Source organism: Drosophila subpulchrella, chromosome 2R, assembly GCF_014743375.2.
Source record: "Drosophila subpulchrella strain 33 F10 #4 breed RU33 chromosome 2R, RU_Dsub_v1.1 Primary Assembly, whole genome shotgun sequence".
NCBI lineage: Eukaryota > Metazoa > Arthropoda > Insecta > Diptera > Drosophilidae > Drosophila > Drosophila subpulchrella.
Window position 1 is genome coordinate 12,300,292 of NC_050611.1, and position 16,830 is coordinate 12,317,121.

Below are 16,830 nucleotides of genomic sequence, written 5' to 3' on the forward strand. Positions count from 1 at the left end.
TCCCAACTTGAGATATTTTTTTTGTTCTCCTTAGACAAGGGGGATTCGGTGCTCCACTGCAACTAATTGCATTTCATTGCATACATTTAGGCTGCCACGAATCCTTTTGGCCTCGCCATCTCGGTTGCAGCCGCAATCACATCGCACACACAACGTAAAACGTTTCAAAATTGTGCACAAATAGCCAGAGAGATTTCCTTGGAGTAGCCAAATGGTCTGAGGTAGAAAGCCAACCACAAGTGCCTCGAGTCGTTTATGGAAAGGGTGGGGTAAGGGGATTAAGGATGCCAGGAAGGATGCGCTGGCCAAGTGTTGAGTGCTAGCTATGACTGCACTGGGAGAAATTTTAAAGGTTTGGTGATAGTTAAGCCTTCCAAAAAATATATTTGAAATCTTCTTCTGAATTGGGGTAAAAGGTTCAGATATTTGAAGGAAAATATGGTTTGATCTTAGTAACATGATCTTAATTACATTGTAGATTTTCCTTTTTTCAAAAAAAAAATCTTTAAAACGTATAAGTAGAAGTATTTCTTTATATTTAGAGAATTTAAGAAGGTACCAAAAATAAAAGAAATAATTTTTATTTTAACATCCGATTTCCAGAAATACTGGATTGGAAAAAACTTTTAGAAAGGTCTTTTCAACGTTATAATAAAAGAGCATACTGATATATTGTTGGAAGAAAGTTCTAAATGTTGTTTTACGTAGAGTAAGAACTACTTGCATATTTTTTTTAGCCGCACCTTCTGGAGTACTCCCTATGGGTCAAGAATAGTTTTAGATGCATATATAATTTAACAAACTATTTTCTTAAAGTGTAGTCAAAGGAAGACACAGACAAGTTAGCAGCCGGGCAAAACTTAGCTCCGGAGTCGGGGGCAAGTAGTGAAGTCGAGTGAAGTGAAGTCTGAGTTGTGTGCATGAATGAATGAATGAAAGGGGGCGGCAAATGGGCAGCCCGTTCAGGATGCTGCCGGCGGCAAGGACGTTGTTCGGGGCAAAGACAAAAAGCACAAGAAGGAAGTTGTGAAAAAATAGCAGCCAGGGAAGTGAGACAGCCGTCGCCACACAAAACGAAACAAATAACACAGAAAAAGCATTCGAAATGGCACTAGAGAGAAATGTGGTTGAAAGTGAGGGAAAGATGGTTGGATGGTTGGATGGTTGGGATGTTTGGAATGCTAGGAAGGAGGTGAGGTCATGTCGTGGCCGTAGCTCATGATGCTGCCGGAGGTCTCCATTTCTGGCACCATCTCTCTGTCTATCTCGCAGCCTCTTCGACAGCTCGTAAATGGCAGCCAGGATATGTGAAAGTGATGGAGCAAGGGGGTTTTTTGGGAGGGAAGTAGGATGATGGTCGGGATGGGTCGGAATGCTCTGTGTGGTCCCAACTTGACTCCGACTTGTGCTGTTGGTGTTGATTGCTGTTTGGGGTTTTTAAAACGTAGTTAGGCTGCCGGGCAGCCACAGGACCGCAGCATATGGAAACGACACCCGCGGCACAGGTGTAGAGCACCCTGGAGTGCCATCTCCGGCAGCCAGGATAACACCCCCAACACCAATTTCAATGGTTATGGCTCCAGCACGCATGCTGTGTGTATTGTGGGGACTCGAAAAGTGGAAGTTCCTCCACAGTACCATAGAATCATACATCTGTGACACTTGGCCCACCGCTTACCTGAGTAGAAGCTGTCCAGGCTCTGCAGCTCCTCGTCGTCGTAGTCCTCGTCCCCGCTGAGACTGAGTAGTTCCTCGTCCAGTTCCAAATCTTCCGGCTCCTCCGGCTCCTCTGGCTCCTCCGCATCCGCATCCTCGTGGCCTGCAGTTAAAAAAGGAGAAGCTTATTTTAGCCTGGATTGCAAAGGGGCAAATGCAGCTGGGACTTGACCTCGACGTCTTGGATGGAAATAGCCTGGTGGCCAAAAGGGCCAGAAGCGCAGGGCAGGATGCCCTTTCCGGATCCCCAAGTGCAAGGAATTTTGATTATGCTAAGCCCCAGGGTGCCATAATTCCATACCCCCAGCAAGTAAGCCCCCCATGCCCCCGTACTACCTACCCCCTTCTAGAAATCCCCAAATCACCAGGACTTAAGAGCAGGAAAGAGCAGATCACCAAACTGCGCATGTTCCATTTAAGAGTAATAGCCAAAAGAGAGATTTCTGGCTAAGAGACCTGCTTGTTTTGGTCTCGAATTTCGAAGGAACAGCTGTTGCCAGCACGTGCTGCGAATCTTGGGCAGCAGGGGGTTAATGCGGAAGCAGAGGGGGTCAAAGTTTGTCTACCGAGCCGCACAACTTGGCGTTACTCATACGCAACGTTTGACGTGCCTCTTGGTGGGGTTCCTTGGGCGCCCAATGTCTCACGTGAGTAGATGTCTGACTTGGGCTGCTTCGGCAAGTAAACCAAGAAGCTGCTCCTGAGGGATATGCTAATGGGGTTGCGTTACCTGAAGGACAGTGGGAATAGTGTATTGGTAAATATGAAGAGGATAGATGAAATGTCAAGACATTAATTGAAAGTTAGTTAAAGTAGATAGGGATATTAGTGATTGGGTTGAATGTCTAGAGAATAAGATAAATATTATATGAAATTACATTATAATATTTACATATCTATATTGGAGTTAAGAAATAACTTATTATCTTCTTAAAATCCCATAGACAGCGAACCAATATCTCTCACTTTTCACTTCCACCATCATAAAACCAGCAACAGAGGTGAAACCCTTCGACATGAACTCATCAAGCCATCGACCATCAGGCTTTCACTGCTCCAGCTACTTTCGCGTTTTTGGCTTTTACTAGTTTCTAATGACAAAATGAAATTTCGCGGGTAGTGCTGTAGTAGTGCTGGGTTTAAAAAAACGAGTGAGATAGGGGGAGAAGCGCTGTGGCGACGGGTCCTGCAACATTCTAAGCGCTTGAGAATTTCCTTGATGGCTCGTCGTTTCGGCGACGTTTCGATGATGTGGTTCTGTGGCTGTGGATCTGCTTTTATGCCACTTTGCATGCCAGCACATAAAGCACACAGAATGTGTGAGAGGATAGACGGGTGGCAAGGGGGCGGTATGGGGGGCGTGGCAGGACTCTAAGCCAACAGTGAAGCTGGTCTGGACCGCCACACGTCCAATAATCCTTGTCCTGCAGCTGGGGAATACTTCATCAGCGGAAACAAAATTTTACGAATTTCTCTCTGCGATTGTGTGTGTGTTGGTGTGCTTTTGGGTCGTATATGTAATGGTATGTGAGTTGCACGTGCTGGCTGACTGGCTCCATCTGGCGGACGGACCCTGGACCCAGCAACAGCCCGGGACAAGTTTTTAACATGCCAAAAACGCATCTCGCGCCTGGTTGATTCCTCTTCGGCAACCTATGAAGCACTGAGAGAATTTATTATTGCTAAGTCACGAAAAATGGTATGAGTCTTGAATCTGGAAGTCTTATCCCTATAGGCAATAATGCTGTTCGTTTCCAATAAGGAAATTCTATATCATTACTTCAGTTCAATATATATTTTGGTAGCGAGTCCCTATCATCAGTTACCAATATAAATTTAAGATAACTTTCCTATATCATGGTTAGCAACCATATTATATATTATATATAATATTTTATTAATATAATATTTTAAAAAGAAGAGATAATAGGGATTTACGACATATTTAACAGTGATAAACATGTAAGGCACATGGCCTCTTCGAAAACTTTTAGATATTTTTAAAGTACCATAGCTATAAAACTAGGTATATAATAGGCTGAAAGGAATTTAAAGATTTTGTTATTACTAGGCTATATTCCTGATCTTAGATCTACTTTTTCCAGAGTGTGTATGTAGAAATGACGACGACTTTGACACGACTCCCGCCCCCCGACTCCCATTGCCATTTCCTTTTCCCTCTGTATCTCCGTCTCTCTGATGATGCCTGATGATTATTCAACATTCAATCTACTGGGAGTCATATGCTGCCACGCCCCCGCCTTTTGCTGCCCACATGCATCTCCGGTCGCTGCTCTGCTTTTTCGACTTCGTATGACGCAAAATTGGCTTTCGTCGAATTGTTGCTTTGAGTTTTGCAAATTTTTCGACACTACCCCAATGGTGATGGTAGAGAGGGGGGTGGGGATGTGAGCCGGGGCAGCAGGGGATCCAAAAGAGAGGAGACGAGAAGGTTCTGCAATGCATTCATCATCATCATCAGCCATCGACTGGCGTTGCCTGGCTAATTTTATGACTCTCTCGCATCTTTCGCGAATCATGTTAATGAACCAGCTATCCATGTGTGTGTGTGTGTTGGCCAGGATATCTCCATAAGTGTGTGTGTGTGTGTGCACTGTGTGTGTGGCGACTATAAATCGAACGAAATTTGCATATCCGAATAGCGCCATCTTGCGGCCATTTTTACGACTTTCGGGGCTTTGTGGTGCAGCTGCTGATTATTGTGAAGTTGTTCGGCCACGCCCACCCACTCTGCCCGCCCCCTCACGTACACACACACATGCACAGTGGCACTTTGGGAACGCTGCAGGCCGCTGCAAGCTGCACTCGCCCAGATTTCCCAAAGCGCCGCCGCCTACGAGAACAACAACAGCAACGAAATGAGCGGACAAAGTCCAGAAGAGTACTGTCCTATCAGGGGCGTTGTTGGGGACTTCCCCTGGGAGGGGGGTCCTTAAATCGTATTATGATATTACCAACTGATGTTGGCTGCAGCCATTGTTACAGCAAATATATTTGATGATATATAATAAAATTTGATGATATATAAGCTATAATTTTTTGTAAAAGGGTTTTACAAAATTGATGGTAGGTTAGAATAGTTGTTTTAAAAAAAGCATTAATAAATGATTGGTGAGTTATAGCCATGTGTAAACAATTTCTGAATATTTTATGTTAATGTCTATAAGCTTATCTACAGATACCATAATATTTTAGTAAAAGCATATGATATTTTTTACAAGCCATTAGCTTTATAATCAAAGATTTATAACAAGTCTTATATAATACTTCTGATATTTCTTATATTGCTAGCAAGGTTCCTAAGAACTAAACAAATTTAAAATAAAGATGAATCTACTATAATTACTAAATCTATTACTATGAAATGCATACAATTGTCTTATCAAATAATGCAAATTACAAAAGCTCTGCTCTTGATGCCCAACTCCTGATTTATGGCCCTCTGGTAGCCCAAACAAATTTATTTGAGTGTGGTTACTTTATGGTGAACCCCTCAGGCGAACTCCCGCCACCTCTGTCAACAACAACAACATCGCCGTGGTGGGACAAAAGAATGGGACAAAGGGGAAAGGAGTGTGGAGTTCGCTGAATGGGAGATGGTAGATGGTAGATGGGAGTCCAACTCGGACTGCGCCAATCCCGTGGGAGAAAGTCTGAAGCGGGCGCTCCGCTTCGCTCTGCTCTGCTCCGCTGCGAAGTGGGACCACCTACCGTGTGGTGGCTCTTAATTCGATTCGTTTGCTCCCTCCACTCCACAGAACCCAGTCCCCAGTCCCCAACCTGCCAACCTCCCAACCAACACCCCCTTTTCCTTGGCAAAAGCCAGCGCTCCTTTGCCTTGGCTTCGTTGCCATCGTCGTCGCCGAATCCTTGGGGAATTGTTGCGCAAATGCTTTTTGTGTGTTTCTGTTTGAAAATTATTGCAAAAAAGGCGAAATAATAAAGGCAGCCGTCGACGTGCATGTAATCGAACAGAAGTGGCGGGGGAGAGGAGAGGGGGTGGGCCAGGGGGAAGTACCTACGGGAAAGTGGGACTCGGATATGTCTCTGATGCAATTATGAAGTGATAAATGAATTATGTATGCACGGGGAATTGGCCCGAATTGGTCATGGTCATCGTCATCAACATTTCCATGTCTGCAATTTGTAAATTTATCGATCTGCGACCGCAATCGATAAAAAGTACAGTACTCCCTGTGCTTCATAATCAAAGCAGCGGTAGGCAAACGAAGTTTTGTCATCCAATTTAAGGTATCACCCCTTTTATATCCTGCTTCTTATTTCAGGAAATCTCCCACGGGTCTGTCAAGCTGTGTATATGTAGTACATACTATGCACTGATAAAAAATACAATAGTTTGACTACTCTTTGATATAATTATACAAAAATTTTTTTTATCTAAAGTTTTAGGGAACCATTTTTAATAGCAATCAGAGAGTAATGTATTTAGTTCTAAGTACTTATTACGATTTTACACAGTATTAATGAACGTAATAGAAACTACTCATAATGTTGTATAACAATGAGAAACCTAAGTCATTTTAAATCTTCTCGACTAATCCCTTATAAAAAATAGTAAAATTACCCCTGAAAAATATTATTTCTGTGTGCACCTGATAATTTTATGACCACCTTTCATGTGTGTTATGAATTAGGGATAAGGTGCAGGGGGTACGGGTGAAAGAGTCAAGGCGACGGAGACGATAACTCACTTTTGTTTCATTTTTCAATACACAGTGGAATAATAATGGCAAAATGAGCAACTTCGCTATGCAACAAGAAGCTGTCTCCCGCCTTTTCCATCGGTCTCAAGATGCTCCCCAAAGAACATACCAATAAACACGCTGGCAAAAGTTAGGAACACACACATACACACATTTGTGGAAGTGGGACGGAGACACCTTGGATCCTTCGGGGATCTGGAGTCCCCTCTCTTTGTTGTCTACTGTACTTCGTCTCGCCCCACTTATATGGCAATGTATAATTTTTATTCGCACCAAGGTTGCTCCCCATGGAAATGTCGTCGTCGAGGCGCCTCCCACTTTCTCCCCTTGCAACCGCCGTCAACCGAAAATATTGCAACATAAAACTTTACACAAATATAATCTATAAGCAGCAGAATTCATATTAGAATCAAGAGAGTGGGGGAGAGAGGGAACTTTATAGGGAACACACGTGTTTAAGTGTGTGTGTGTGGGTGGGAGTGCAAGGGTGTGCGTGTGTCATTTTGGCGGGCGCACAGTGGTTTGGGTGTATGTCAAAAAGTTGCGGCATAAGTGGATGATTAATTAGGACCAAAACAAACCTTTTTGTATAAACAATTTGTTATGAAAGATTAGCAACGAACCAAAAAGGGAACTTAAAGTGCCAGGAATAATTCTTTCTTTATGCTTTATTGCTAATATTACGTATATATATAAAAATTTGTTTTATTTCTGAGAAAACATTTAGTGAATTTCTTAGTACTTTAACCAAATTTGTAGGACCTTTTAATGTTTGTATATTTTTTTAAATCTCTCTGATTCTAATAACTTTATTAAAAAATTCTAAAGATATCATATTTCTTTAAATGTGTTTTTGAAAATTCAAAAAGTACTACCAAACGCCTATTGCCCCTAGCCTTATCTTGGCTCAATCATTAACCTACTTTTCCGCCTTTCAGCCCCACTGTTTGGAGTACCCTCAAGTTGGGCCACCATGGTGCTGGTGATGCGCACAAAAGGGCCAATTCATTCTCGCCGGGTTTCTCGTTGGCAGAAAGCGCCGCAGGAGCACAAGAGAGCGCCAGCAACGGCACGGAGCAGAAAGACAATTTTCGGATCCCCAAACTTATCACAGCCTCTCGATTTCCCCTTAGAACATTATACAACCCACCAGAGGGCCTCGCAGGACGAGCGGAGCTCCAGGAGCAGCAGGAGCAGCAGGAGAAGCAGGAGAAGCAGCAGCAACAGCAACAGCAGCAGTAAACGGACGCAGTGCAGCAGCGTGTACTTGTCATATAATATGCGCGTGCGAGCGAAAGGGACGGCGAGTGCAGGCGCGCTGTGGTGATAAAGTTTGGTCCTCCGTAGTGCCGTTAGTCCCGAAGAGTTCGCAGTGAGGTTAAAGCCTCGCACACACCAAACGGCAGCACACACACTCACACACAGAGAGGCTGTAGAGCTCCCAGGTAGCCGGCAACAATAATCCAGGGCACCCAGACCTTTCGAATGGCATTGGCATGCCAAATACAGTCCAACTTTAATAACTCGAACATGGTCAAATATAAGTTTTGAGAGCAATTTTAACCAATATGTTTCTTTGACAATAAAGAAGTATACCAAATTCAACAACCTATTTTGAAATATTTTAACCAAAAATGGATTGGTATGATATTACATTTTTAAAATACAACATTTGTAAAATCCTTTCTTAATAAGCAACTACGAAATTTTTCTGAATTTTGGTTTTTGATTTGACATTTTTATATCAAACTGTATTTGCTATGTCCTGATCCTCCAGAAAAATATAGGACTTTTTTATAGTAGTTGTAATGAGGTCTGAATAAATTTCATTTTCCATTGCCTACTTTTAGGTACAACAAAAAATGTAATCTTGAAGAAACTAAGCTAACCTTTTTGAAGAAATAATATATTTTATGTAAAGTCTTGATAAATATGGTTTCGATTTATAGATGTTCGACTGTATAGGGGGGTGGGTGGCACTGGGCGCCCGACTAGGTTCTAGTTGATGATGATGTTCTCCATGCCGTCGTCTTGACTCGCGGGAATTCGCCGCCCGGCCTGGCCAGAAACACACAGAAAAGAGCAACAAATAATGAACAGACACGTCTCAGTGTGTGTGTGTGTGTGATGTCCTGTGTGTGCAGATACTACCCATACACTGGCATGTGTGTTTACGTTCCATTTAAAACATGAAGCTTGTTTTATTATTGTCAGACAGCAGCGGCCATAACGGCCAGCCAGCGCTTTGGTCATTGGAATCGATGGCTTTACACCCAAGTGCCATAATCCAATGACGCACAGGAATACCGAATACATGGGGCACACACACACACAGAAAGTCAGATATTGTGTGTATGGGGCCTCATGGAGACATCAAAGTTGATGTGACCAGGCAGCGGTTCCAATGGGAATAAGCCAAATATACAGGGTCTGTACTGCATTGAACCTGTGTTCCATGTGTTGCATACTTTTAAGCGAACGCTTGAAAAAATCTTTAAGTGTTCCAGAAGAATTACTTAAAAAATTGGAAGTATTACAGAAAATATTTCTTTACCAACATTTGTTGGGAATGTACCATATTTGTTCTTTTATTTCAAAGAGAAGGGACCGAAATATATTACAACCCACGATCCTTTTATAAATCCATATTTCTTAGGTATTGATGGTAACATAAAGTTCCAATGCCCTAAAGCACCCTGTATGACTCTTTCAATGTGATTAACCTTATCCAATTTACAAGAGCACTCCACACTTTTAAACCGTCACCGTGAAGACACCAAAATAGACCGAAACCTGAGGGCCGAGGACCAGGACTCACGTGTCCAGTGGCCAGGGGAGCCACAAGATGCGGATGTGTGCCTTAGATGGGTCAACTCCGACCACAACAACGGGGCGAGAGCAAAAACCTTACATTTGCTATTTATGAGACTGTCGAGAGTTATTAGCCGGACATGTGAACGACCCAGGGGGAAATGCCCAAGACGACGGCGATGGACTTGAGGCAATGCCAGTGGATGCTGGCTAGTTTACATACACGGATATACGTATATACACATCGGTGTGTTCCTACAGATATATCTTTTGGCTAGAGGCAATAAAATATGCAAATTGAAGTCAAACTTACCAGAGGACTTGCAGTGCCCGTTGGCATTGGCAGCAGCATCAGATGCAACTACCTCATCCCGTGGGTGTTGTAGTTCTTCTGCTCCTTCGGCTGCTTCTTCTTTTGGCACTGCAGCTGGGGTCGCTGGCTCATCAGCTGTTGGCCAGCTTTGTTGCTGTGATTCATTGGGCTCGAGCTGGGGCCGCTCCCCTCCCTCGGGCGCCTCCTCATCGGCCACCTCCTCGTCCTCATCCTCATTATCCTCGTTGTCCTCGTCGGCACTGAGCAGCTCCTCCTTGGGCTCCAGCAGGCCAGTGTTCTCCTCATCCTCCTTCTCGCCAACTGAAAATAATGCACCGAATATATTTTGATAAAAACGTGACCAATATTGAGGAATTATTACTTCTTTTAAAAGATTAACATTTTACACCAATACATACATGACCCCAAAAGTATGCCATGAATTAAAGATTCGTTATTTCAACAAGGACTTCAATTGTGGTGAAATATTATAAGGCATACTTTTAGGCTTTCAAAGTATTGTTATAAAGTTTACAATTTCTGGAATTTGAGTATGGGATTATGGCTAAACAATCAGTAATTATTTTTCTTAGCCAAATTGGTAACAAATTAATTTCCCTGTACCCATACAAATTAAAGCTAATCAATTGATAACACTTCGAACACTCGCACAAATTGCTAGGTGTCGGATGTTGGCTCAGACATCGGGTGCTATGTGCAATGCCAACGGCTCATGCAGATTATGCCAAAGCACTCCCCGGGCGGCCATCGGGCCAAAAATTCTATTTACACGCTCCGTGTTTTATTGTTCCCCTTACCTTGCCAATAGCTCAAAACTCAGACTCCTTGGATGGCTATTCCGGCAAAGCCGCCACCTGATCGATGGCCTCTGCCCGGGGCCTTGTGGGTGTCGTTTTAAGCCCCCTCCCCCCAAAAAAAAGAATAAACCGAGTGCTTCGCCTCAAAAGTAATTGCAAGGGTGCAACAACGGAAACGGAAAAAGCAGCTGGATAAAGAGAAACTCCGGAAAATGGAAATGTGTAACATGTGTAATTGCGCAATTAAATTGAATTTTTCATACATTTCTCCAGCTGGCCGTGATGGCCAAGAGAGGGCAAGACGAATGTGGTCGGGATTGAGGGATTCTTTTGGATGCTGGGCCACACAGGTGACAAAATCATTTACAGAGAGCTTTTGGGAAAAGTTGTCTGTTCAAATCTTCCAACTTTAGAATAAATATAATTACGACATGATATAATATTATATGATCTGATATAATATGATTTATGATTTTTGGAAACTGATTAACTCCTGTGACAAAGCTTTTTTTGATACCCTTGTAACTTTAATACACTTTTAGTTTTGTAATAATATATTATATTTAGGATGGCATCTTAAAAATGTTAAGGAATAGTAAGCCAGTTAATTTCTTAGCAAAAAAAACCTTGCAAAATAGTGAATGATTTTGGTGGGCAAGGAGCAATATACCTCACAGCAACCGTATCCCCCTTTTTTTGAGTCTGAGAAGGAAGAGGACTTTTTCGGAGTGCGGAGTCAGGAGGCAGCGCGTGACCATTTCGAATTGGTGACCGCGAGGAAGGTAAGGACTTAAAATATATGGCCGAAAGGACAAGCCGGAATCACACCGCAAGGAATCGCCATGGAAATGAACATTATGCATGGGTATGGTCACCATAATGGGAGGGGGGGCTCCTGCAAAAGGGAACAAGGCGATGGGGCGGGGGCAAGAACATTTGGTTATTATTTCCATATAAAGGAGCCGAATGCTGCAGCCACTTGGCGGCGAGGTGGTGCGGTGGGCTTGGGTTTGGGTGCCGAATGGAAAGTGGGTGGGGCTATGGGATATGGGATGTGGAGCAACTGTGTGCCGTTTGCGGCGGAAGTGCCGCGTATTTTAAAATAAATGCGCGTGGCGGCGGAGAAAGGGGCGGTGGGGAAATGAAGCGAACAGGGTGAGAACCAGTTATGGTCGTTAAAATTGTCGAAGCACCGCAGCAACAACAGCGGCAGCAACAACACAAGCAGCAAGTCAAGTTCTTTTTGTGCAAGCCAAAAAGGATATGGGTACACTGGCCAAAAATATCTAAGATTTTGTAAGAAAAACTGTGAAATCATTAGTATTAGGAACGGGATAAACAATTAATATTATTACAATTTTTATAATTCTAGGAGGTATAACACAATAACACAATCGAAAAATGTTGGTTGTTGTTTTTTTAGACTTTGATTTAACTAACTACTTTATGAAAATTAAATGAAAATGGTGAAACAATAAATCTAATCAACTAAAATTGAAAGAAATTACAAATTTATTTTGAAGTTATTAATAATTTATTTTAAAAAAAATTGAAGGGCATTTTCTCATTAACTTTCTTCTATTTTATTTGTTTAAATTTTACTAAATTTTAAAATAAAATGTTTCTCCATGTGCACGTATGTGTGAGCATTGAGCACGCTACTGTGTGTGTGTAAGCGCCCATATGTATGCAAGCGATTTTCATTTTTGTTTAAAGCCCCCCAGAGTGCATTTCGCACTCGGTCGCTGGGTTGCCATCCCTCCCCCTCCTTCTCTCTCTTTTGCTTTCTCCACCCCCCTCTCCTCGAGTGTTTGTGTGTGTGGGTTTGGGGAGAATAAGTGGTGTGCATGTGTGAGTGTTTCTTACTTGTTTTTCGGCAATGGCATGTTTTTAAGCGTTTTACTCAAACATCCACGCCCCCCACCACTACCAACGAAAAAGGTGCACACTCACACAGACACAGACACAGCCAGAGACAGAGAGAGAGACGCACACATGCACACACTTATTTGTAAACGTAATAATAAGCGTCGTCCCCTTTGACTCATCAATCCGTTGCCACTGCCATCGCCTCCCCCCGCCGCTTCGGAATTTCCCTTTTTTCCCGCCAAATACCCCAACGCTTGCCACTTTTCCAGCTCCCAAACGGCTACTAAGCGTGTGTAGAGGGCACCACTGAGCAGCTGGGGAGGCATTGGGGGGGTGGCTGTGGGTGGCAACGGGGGGCGATGCACTATGGGGAATTTGACCACTTTTCTTGGCCAAAACCCATTTTTTAAAAGTCGTTAAAATTTGGTTTTGTTTATCACAAAGTATCAGGATAACATCAATATCTAATGTTACTAACAGAAAAGGTTAACAGTGGGCCCCACTGTTAAGTTATCAGCTGTTAAAGCCTGTTTTTATTTCAACGAGGTGGCAGCGCTGGTAAAGCGCCTATTATTCTTAATAGTTTAAATTGTCAAAAAGTGTAAAACTAAACATAGCACTGAAGTTTTTGAAATACCATCCAATCAGAGGGACTTATATCTTGTGTTTGTGACCTTGATATTGTATTTATTGATTGTGGTGCTCGTATATTCGTGTTCTAGTTCTAACCTCAAAAAAAAACAAGATCTTTAAGTTAATGTGTATTTTTAAATGGAGCTACAAAGTGATTCCAGCTGTTTCCACCTCTGAAACCTTTTTTATCTTGTAGAGTATTTAATTCTCATTAAGCTCGGTTAGTAAAAAAGTGCACTTTTGCGCACTTTCTCTTAAATTTAGCTTTAAAGACCTCTACCTAATATGGTATATTTCTCGCATTTTTGTCTGGTAAATGCCAGTTTCGATGTTATCTTAAGAGAAACAGTGTGCAATTATATTTCTTATTAAATAACGATTATTTTAAAATTATTTTACAACATCATTTCACTTACTAACCGTTGATATAAAGGATTTTAGTATTTTTGTTAAGAATTATACTGATAACAAAGCAAAAAATTACAATTTCATTAAGAAAATGAAAAATAAAAAACGCCAACTTTTTTTTTTAAATTCAGTTTGGTCTTCTATAAAAAAAAAAATTAAGAAAAAATTTTTTTATTTGATTGACAAAAAGAAAAAAAATTTTTTTTTTTTTTTAAAGGCGGGACCACGCCCATATTTTTTAATTTACTTCCTTTGGATTTTATATACTTAGTTCAAAAAACAAAACTTTGAAATGTTGCTTCGTTTTTAAGTTATTAATTAATGCCACAAAAAGTGGGCAAATTCCCCATAGTGCGATGGGCGGGTCGTGGTGGGGGTGGTTGGCCAAAACAAAGCGCGCTTGCAACTTTTATAATGGCTCGAACCAGAGTGAGTGTGGGTGAGTGTGTGTGTGGTATTAAAAAAATAATGAAATAACAAACCCGAAGGTGTTGTTAAAAGCGCCAACAATAAATTTTATCAATAGTTGCAGGAACAAGAGGTAAATGTCAGAAGCTGCCACCCGAGAAAACATGGCCAAAGAGATCGCTGGGCATTGGCGAAAACAGTTCACATAATCACATAGAATAGTTTGGAATTTACAGGTAAATTTCTTATAGCATATCTAAAGTTTTCATTAGATTTATTGATTGTTATAACTCAGTGGAATGAATTTACCTATCTGTACTTATTTTTCATTTTGAGAAAAAAGAGTTACTTATACCCTGTCAAATTGATTGATCTTATTGGTCACAAGTGGTAAAAATTTAGTAAGTAAAAGATAGAGGGATAAAAAATATATGATGGAATTTGTTCCATAAAAATTTCCAGTGATTTGAAATCACCCATGAAAGTGCCTGAAGGTATGCTATGATTTGTAAGGTAAAGTCATCAAAAGATATATTTCTTTTCAATTTTAAAGTATATTAATTTCCAAACATTTTAAGTCTTTAGTTAGGTAATTGTAAATTCATTGAAAGGTGATTTTCACTCTCTGGATATTTTTATGGATTAATCATACCGCATCTTTAATTATAAAAATCTAATTTATTTATATATCACCCCTTTGGTTATGGTAACTTTTAGTGCTGCCACTTTAGCCGCCTGAACTAAAATCCTTAAGACAAAACCAAACTACTAGCGTTCATGTGTGAGTGTTGTGGAATCCACAGAGCTGTCAAAATGCCACCACCGCTGCCGCTGATGTCGTTTGCAGTGTTTTTGCCTCCCGGCGAATCCCCAAGACACCTTACGACCCTGTGTTACCCCACCTCGCACATCGCACCACCCCATCCACCCAACCACCCACTCATTGCCATCGCCCACAGCAAATTCTATTTACCAAACTAGTTACCATTAGACGCAGCCAATATCCCACATTATGTGCCAGCAGAAGCCATTGCACATGGTGGCCGTAGCCTATGCCCAGAGCGGATTCCCGCTGCTGCCGCTCCAGCTCCTGAATCCCGAGATCCCGAGATCCTGAGATCCTTATTCCGCCCCGCCAGTTGTTGTTATTGCTATTTTTGGCGCGATTTTGCCGTGCAATGGCAAATATTTTGCCAATACACCAAGGACTCGCGCTCACGTTGACGATGAGGTGAAACAGAGGGGGGGATAAACGGAATGGAACGGATAGGAAAAGGATGGCCCAGGGGGTGGTGGGCTGGGAAAACGGGTGGCGAAAGGAGCCAGGAGGCAACGACAACTTATGGCAGCTGGAATCCTAAGCCTTTCGCCTAGCTATGGGAATTCCACAGCCGAAGCCGGCATTTTAAAGCATTTTACGGCAGACAGTGTCTGCTAAAAATATGCACGCCATTCACTAGGGTTGCTAGCGGAAAGGTAATGATGTTTTCCTTCCTAACCAATTGAAGGTCAAAAGGCTAGAGAGTAATTTAATCAATTTAATAAATTAAGTGTTTAAAATTAGTTAGTCAACACTGTTAAAATGTTAATTCAGCTTTACACAACTCTATATTATTAAGTGTGTCATGCTCTCAAACAATTGGACTATAAAAGTAATTATTATTTTGAATCTAAAATGTAAGAACAGGAATATATGTTTCAAAAACACTTTTTTTAAAGTTATAAAACGAATTTATCTGATGCTGAATATAGTTTTGAAAGAAGAAGAAAGAGTTTTAAGAAAGCTCTTTCTGTTTAATAAGTGTTTAATATTAAAAATTATTTTTTCTGATTACTAAGTATAGCACTTTTTGATTCAAGGTTGATAACTTATGAAAGTGACTGTATAAATTTTATAGGTGCCCAAATAGTTTCCAATAATCATAGCCAAAAACACACACTTTGTTTCTCGATTTTATATTTTTTTGCGGAAGATGACAGGCCATTAGCCATTGTGTGTGTTGTTGTGGGCTCTCAATAAGGATATCTGTGCATACGCAAGTGCTGGTGCCACCTATATGATATCCATATATACGTTTATCGTATATGGCTATACCTAGGGTTACAGATATACATGCAAACTGGCTGGCAACGCCGTCAACAAATGAAAACTCCCCAGGGAGTTGGCGCATGTTTGTTGCTGTTGCTGCCGTTGGATGTTGCTGCTGTTGATGTTGCTGTTGCTGTTGCCGCTGCTGCTGCCTCGTTGCCCGTCGCTTTTCTCCAGGGGATTGGCCAGAGAGCCGTTGCCGACTCCCCAGAGAAATACATGGCAATGGGTTTTCTGTGTTTTGTGCTTTTTTCTCGCGCCCCTCGCAAAAACACGTTGGTGCGAAAGAGAGAGGCAGGCGGTGGAAAAGAGCAAGCCAAAGTTCGCTTTTTATACGTTGGGGAAATTTTCATGCCCCAGCATGAGGATATCTCTTTCTCTCTCTCTCTCCCCCTCTCTCTCTGTCTTTCCTTGTGTGTGTGCGCCAGTTGTCCTTGGGGGCTTTCGGATCCCCTCAGCTGCCCACCCCCTGCTGGCCACCCACCTTGTGCCACCCACTTCTGCCCCCAAACCCACTTGCACATGTGTGCATTGGATTTATTGTCAATTTTATTTGTTATCATTGTTGTTGTTATTGTTGTTGCTGGCGCTGCTGCTCTGCTGTTATTTACACTGACACAATTTGGAATTGTATTAAAAATTAACGGCACTTTGGTTGCCTTGGCTTGGCCTGGCCGCAGAACGGCAAATGGAACCGAATCGGAAAACTGCACTCGAGTCCCATCTATATCACAAAAATATAAAAACTTTGGAACTGCAAAACTGCGTTTTGGCCAAACCACTTTTTGAGTCCTTCTAACGAAATTTATAGAGGACCTTGTTATATTACTATATCATATGTTTCCAAAACTTTTTTTAAACATTTTTTATTAGATAATATCTGAACAGGATCAAAGGGAATTCAATTTGGCACCTTAAAAAAATATTCTAACTATTATTTTATTTTCTAATTATAGATCATTTACTGAAAAAATTCGAATATTTTCTAAAATGTTACTACAAAAATGTATATATCAATTA